The sequence below is a fragment of the Accipiter gentilis genome, chromosome 6 (assembly GCF_929443795.1).
Source record: "Accipiter gentilis chromosome 6, bAccGen1.1, whole genome shotgun sequence".
NCBI classification, from domain to species: domain Eukaryota; kingdom Metazoa; phylum Chordata; class Aves; order Accipitriformes; family Accipitridae; genus Astur; species Astur gentilis.
Window position 1 is genome coordinate 7,283,827 of NC_064885.1, and position 6,707 is coordinate 7,290,533.

The 6,707-nt window shown below is 58.1% G+C and overlaps 1 protein-coding gene across 1 annotated transcript in view; it reads right to left on the reverse strand.

Moving 5' to 3' along the window:
- Positions 1–6,707, reverse strand: part of SUMF2 (sulfatase modifying factor 2) — a 221,877-nt gene that overhangs the window by 120,363 nt on the left and 94,807 nt on the right. The gene's annotated exons all lie outside the window — the stretch shown is intronic.

Consider the following 6,707-nt stretch of genomic DNA (forward strand, 5'->3'; position numbering starts at 1 on the left):
TTTTGAGGCTGAGTCGTGTGTGTGGTTTTGTCAGTTTTCTGCCACCTTCTCCGCAGCTTACATTGAAAACCCGTTACCAGGATAATCGCACGGTGCAGGTCTTCGCCGCTTCCCACCAGGACCCATTTTGCAGGGGTTGGAGCGTTCACCAGCTGGCGTCGCGTGGATGCGCTTCCCTGGAAGGGATTGCTGGAGGCAGGTGAACCCGGCGAGGGGTGAGCAGGGGGATGTGGTGGGTGCAGGGCTGAACATCCCGGGAGCGGAGGAACTGGCCAAACAGCCTTTTCCATGCAATTCCCAGCTGAACTCCCCCTGAGGACGGCCAAATCCCGCAGCAGGGAGCTGCGGGGTGGCAGGATGCCGAGGACCCGCAGGTCAGTACAGATCAGTGAGCACATCTTGCCTGATTTGGGGCTGCCCAGGATGCTCCCGTACCCTACCCTTTGCCCTGCAAATCAACCCAACTCCAACCCAACCTCTCCATTGACCACAAATTGTGCAGGGCCCGGCTCAAGCCCGGAGCATCCCAGCTGGGAAGATGGAGGTGGGGAAAGAAACTCTCTCGGATCCTGCCCCAGAGGGCACGGGGCTGAGCGGGGGCTGAGCGTACGTGCACCCGGGGGGGCTTGGCCAGGAGCTATTCGGTGTGACGGAGGGGACACCAGGGCCACGCTGGGGCTGCGGGAGGGCTGTGCCCTGCGGTGAGCTCATCCCCACAGCAGCATTAGTCCCGGATCCTTCCCCCACCGCAGCCCTTTATCTGATTAGGGACCGGGGGAGGCCTAAAAGCCTCCAGAAAATCAAACAGCCTGAGCTGAGCCAAGTGAGGGGGCGACTGGGAAACCAAAGCAAATGGGCTTTTCTCCTCCTCTTAAGTGCTTTTCCCTGTCTGTCTTTCCATCTTGGCCAGAGACGCTGGGAATGGGGAGGGAGACGGGGATGGAGAGGCGGGTTGGGGCCGTCAGGTGTCCCCCGGCGAGAGCGCGGGGATGCTGATGGGGACCTGTCCTAGAGACACGGCCACCACGCACTCTCCTGCACTCCTGCAAGGTCCCAAACAGCACAATAAAGGCAGCAAGGCCGGAACAGAAGGGATTCTGCATTTAGTTTTTATATGCTTTATATATATATCTCTCTATATGTATAGGTGTTGGTGAGGTCTGGGTGGAGGGTGGCAGTAACTCCCCCAGGAGCGGGGTCCCTTTGCAGGCAGGGGCTTGCAGACACCTGCCTTGCCTCCTCCCTGCCTCTTCGCTGCCCTCCAGCCCGCCCAAGGTCTAGAAATAAATGGTTGCAGCTCCGGAGCCATTTGGAGATGATGAACGTCTCTCCTCGCCTCCGTGAGACCCCGGCCGTCCCTTCGGGCTCGTAGGAGAAACCAGCTGCAAACTGATCAGCCTTGCGGGAGGGAGCAGGGCCAGGCTCACCCTGCCTGCTCCTGCCTGCCAGCCTGCTGCCCACCCTGCTCCAGGCGGCCCTATATCCATAGGGGCTATAGGGTCTGTGTCCCGGGCATTGAATCCACCGGTGCTTTGAGTTTTCCCATCCGCTCTCCTGCACCCCCAGGCACCGGAGGGGCTTTGGTGATCGGCAGGTCGGGATCCGGCCATCGCCGAAATCCCGAGGTCGGGATGCAATACGTGCTTCTGCTTAAGACAGAATTTGTTGCCTTCGATTTCCTGGCATCTGCCGTTGTCTCGCTTGCCTCTTGTCCGTTGAGGGCTTGGTATTTGATTTAGGTGCTGCAAATTCTCTCTCCCCCTCCAAAAATAACACGGGCTGGTCCTCGCCGTGCTGCTCCCCGCATCTAACAGCACCCAGCACCAGGTGCTCGCGGGCTCAGCGCTGCCATCAGCCCACTGCTGATTTCGGAGGAGCTGCTTTTGAACTCATCCAAGTGGCTAGATCCTCCCCCGAATCTCCACGCGGTTTTTTATTTTTGGGTGAAAAAAAAAAATAAATAAAGCTAACAACACGGCAAGAAAAGAAACGCTATTGCTGGCCTCCCTGGCTGCCAAGATAACCACCCCCTCCTGACAAGCTGCTGTAATTAGGTGCTTTGAATCCCCGGAGCTGCAGAAACGTGGTGTTTATCAATTTTCTGCGAGGATGATGGGATGCTCCGTTTTTATACGGGGTGTTTTGGCACGTGGTGGATGCTTTCACGTGCATGTGGAGAACAGCCCGGCACCCAGCCGCAGGGATTTGCACCATCGGTCCTGCCCTGCAAGGGAAACCCAAGCTTTGGCATTTGCCTTTTATTTTTGCTCAGAAATAACGCAAAAACGGGAATGGAGGAATTTTCCCATGGGGTAAAAATTTTTGGAAGGAAAGGGCAAAAATATCACTGCTGGTCTATTGAGATGTTCCCCTCTCAACCGCTGAGTCCACCGGGTTTCCTACTTGCGGGGCCATTTCTTTCCCCCCATTCCCTCGTGCTGAGCCCCAACAACTTTGATAATGTTGACTTGTTATATCAGATAAAATTTTAAAGGCCTATGATATAGGCCCAAATTAATATTTTAATAGAACGTAAAAGTCGAGGCAAAGATGAATCCAAACAGTAAAATTGAAATGAAACATTTTTATCTCGCAAGAAGGAAAGGGCTTGGTGCTACCGCTTTGATTCGCCCTTCCGTTACTTTTATACGCTATTAAAATATTCATTTTAATATTATAAATATTGCATTCAATATCTAATGTGCTGTTACACTGTTCGGGGCACACGAAAGTCAAAACAATTTGCTGGCCGTGGGTAGCATGGGGTGTGCTCAGGACCTGCAGCATCTCAGTGGTGAAATATCTCAGCCCGTTTCTTGCTTCTCTCGCCCATTTTCCTCTGCCAACATCATCCTGGGAGGAAGGAGACCCATGGGGTGGCCTTGGGGACCAGTGATGGAGACAGTCCCCAAGCGGGCAGAGAGAGGGGGCAAGAGCAGGACAGAGCCGTGGACCCACGTAACAAACCATGAACCCTGCGAGGAAACCAGCTGGATGATTAATTACAATAAAAGCCTTTTTTTTCCCTTGCCTTAGAAATAATAATATAAAATTAATTTATGGCAATTACGGGATTTCTATATTTATGTCATTATCAGAACTATATAAGGAAAGGCGGATGATATAAATGTATTTCGGGCGCTGCTTTGAAGGGGAGGGAGTTGATATATATTTTTAATCACATACCAGGATCAGCCATTCAACTCCCGCGCAGAATTAGCTGTCGGGCCGGGGTGCGAGCGCTCCAGCCGCTAACAAGGCAGCCGCCATCAGAGCCAGCTGCTTGTGGGCGAGGAACTTCCCTGCCTGCATTAATCTTTATTGGAAAATAATGGGAAAACTGGAGGCTTGGGCTGAGGGTTTCACTGTCCTGGGGTGTGTCCTGTGCTTTTTTTATATTTAATTCCTTCTGGTTTATAGGTGATTTATCTTCTTTGGAGGGTCCTTGGGGTCACAGCGTGAAAAATAAGAGCCTGGAGTATTCCCTCAGGTGCAAACCCCCAGCCCTGGCTCTTGGCTTTTTGTTTAAAGCCCCCCCAAAAGGTGGGGTTCGGTGCCACGTTTCCCCACGCCGACACATCCAGAGAGAGGTTTGCACCCCACGAGCCCTCCCTGCCTTCCACGTCTCCATCTTATCATCACAGCGAGCTCCTTGCATCACCCTTGGAGACACGCAGCGAAGCTGGAGAAAGCTCAGATGTGCCTTGGCGGGCATCGTCCTTGCGGGTGCCTCAGTTTCCCCATGCGAAGGGAATGAGGACACCCCTCCGGACCCTGCACCCATCACCCGGGGGGCCCTTCGCAGCAGCCCCTGTGCCCGCTGCCCTCCCGCCACCGCGGCGCGGCTCCGTCGCGACACCTCCGCAGCGGCTCCCACAGGGATTAGGGCCGGATTCGGCGATTAGCACCTCCCGGGCACTGTTATCCCAGCGATTAGTGCTGCCCTGGGATTACGGGCAGGTGAAATGCAGGTCAGGGATTACCGGGGAGAGGCCGGGCTGTCCCGGCACTGCGGATACCACTGGCATCCAATGCCACTGGGGTGAGCGGGACGCGTGGTGGGAGGTCACTGGTGCCAGCCGGTGTCCCCAGGCTGCCGGGGGTGATGTGGGAAGCCAGACCCAGCCCTGCCTGGACATCCCTCAATGAATTTTTTTGGTAATTCCTTGAGAAATCCATCCTTGGGCTTCCCAGTGCATCGTATGTCCAAAAGAGCAGGAGATGCTCAGGTGGATCCCCACAAAGACGGATGGGACCCTGCGCAAGTGTCACATTTTGACCTTCCCTGCCTTGGCTTCTGCTAAAATAACAGGATTTATCTCTGGCATCTCCCTGGCACAAGCGGCAACCCCGCCGGCATGCTGGCTTCGGTCCTTGCTCAGGAAAGAGAGATCACAGCCGCCCGCTCTTGCCCACCCCAGCCCCTCTGCCTGCCAAAGCGGGAGCCATAAATAAAATCCAACTGGGGTAAAAATACTTATTTCTGTAACAGTTGAAAAATATCCTGGCGGCGGTGCCAAGAACCTGCCAGAGGCACCGCGGGAAGGCGGGAGGGATAGCACCCCAACACCCTGCTTTAAAAGCTCTCATCCATCAGCGGGAAAAGCTCTCGTGACGGGGCAGGATGCGGCACGGTCCCAGCATCATCCCTAATTTCCTGACCTCGGGGCCCGTTTCGGAGTGGGGAAACTGAGGCTCTGCCCCATCGCCCCCCGGGCAGGCTGGGAGCAATGAATCACGGCCCGGCCACTGCTTCGCTCAGTCTGCTGCCTCGCCATCCCTGGGGATTCAGACCCGTGAGTCAGCCCTCCCCTCCCCAAAGCAATCGGGAGATTGGCTTATAAATCACGGGATTTTTATGAAAACAAGCAGCGGTCACCCGGGCGGTGGCATGGGGCCGCTCGCTGCAGCAGCCGGGCCTTTTCGGTTGCCAGAAATGATGCTCTGCCCTTCCCGCAGGGCTCCGGGTGGTGGGTTTTGGGGCAGACCCCCTCTCCCTCCTCTTCTTCACCCTGGTCCCTCTGCCATCCCCCAGCATCGTTTGCAAAGACCTCCCAGCAGCACCCAAAGGTGTTGGGGGTGCGCGGGGGCTCAGCCTGGGGACTGTCCTCCCCCCCTCGGCACTGCCGGGCTGCCGCTTCTTGGGGGCTTCTTCAGCTTCTGTCACTGCTCAAGGTCAATCCCATTAATTGCCGTGAATTATTTTGGCATTAATGGAGATGTCTTATGCAGTTCCACTGTAAATGAGGCTGCCAGGATGAACAAGCCGGCCAATATTTCCTGGTGAAGGGAGATGGGGAAATATACGGCAGCAGAGCAGGGAGGGCGAAGGCACCCGCGGTGCTCACGGGGCTGGCGGAGGCAGGAAAATCCACCCTTGGATGGTGCACAGTCACAGGGAAGGGACGCAGAAGCCACGTAGGGAACGGCTGCCATGGGTATTCGGTCCCCAAATGCCAGCATCCCCACTGGGGACCGTGTGGTTGAGGGGAATGTGGCATTCCCAGGGTGGGAAGGCAGCGATGCTCCCCAAAAACCCAGCTCTTCCATGGCTCTATACTGGCAGCGGCGAGCCGGGACAAGGGGAATCCCTCCCCAGCCATGCTGCCAGCGTCTCCCCTGATGTGGAGGGGACCAGGCAACCCACGAGGGACAGGGGCAAAGCGATTCTTGACCCCCCATCCCCAAGGGGGGGGGGGGTGGGGGCACAGGGGGTCCCCAGCCACGCGTGGGGGCTGCAGCCGGGCCCTGCCTGCATGCACAGCGCTGCAGGGAACGGGGTGACAAGGCTGACCCCCCCCGGGGTGACACTAGCAGAGGGGACACCCCAGCCACAGCGGGGATGGGGAAGGGACCCAAACCCCCCCAGGGTGGTAAGAAGGGACCAAAGCCAGGTGGTCTTCTCCATCCCCAGGGGGGGATGCAGCTCTCTGCCCCCCCCCAAGGGTGACCCCAAACCTCATTTTTTATTTATTTGCATTGCAGGGGAGGGCAGGGCCGGCCGTGCAGCCTCCTCTCCGCGGGACATGGAGTGTGCGTGGGGTGAGTGGGAACCTGCTGGGGGATTTTAGGGGGGTGGTGTGGGGGGGGGGCTGCATTGCATCGCATCCCCTGGCATCAAATCGCATCTCGGCTTCCACCTCCTCGCCCGAAAAGGAGGGGGAGAAGAAGGAGGAGGAGGAGGAGGAGGAGAAGGAGGAAGGCACCTCCCCCTGCCTCCCTCCCCTCGCTGGCACCCACCGGAGCCCGATGCGGCTCCGGCCGGGCGAGCGGCCACGGGAGCGCCCAGCGGCGGGGCCCCCCCGGCGGCGGGCACGGCACGGCCGGCCCCGGCTGCAGGCGGGGGGGGGGGGGGGGGGGGGAGGGGGGGGGGGGCGGCAAGGGGCAGAACCCCCAAACTTGCCGCTTTCCCCAAGGCCCCCGCACCTCCTCTTTAATTTTAGTGGCGAGTAGAAGGGGGGGCACCCCCCTCCTCTTGAAGCCGAAGCGGGGGAGGGGGGGGGGCAGAGGAGCAGGGGACCCCCCCCCTCTTTTACATGGTCGTGGCGAGGTCCCCCCGCTTCCAGCCCCCGCGGGGGGGCAGCGGGTGAACCCCGACACCCCCCCCCCCCCAAACTTTGCCTTCGGATGCGGAGACTCCGCCGCCGAGCTGCTCCTGCCGCCGATTAATTGCATCTGCCTGGGATTAATTATTTACCCGCCTGCTT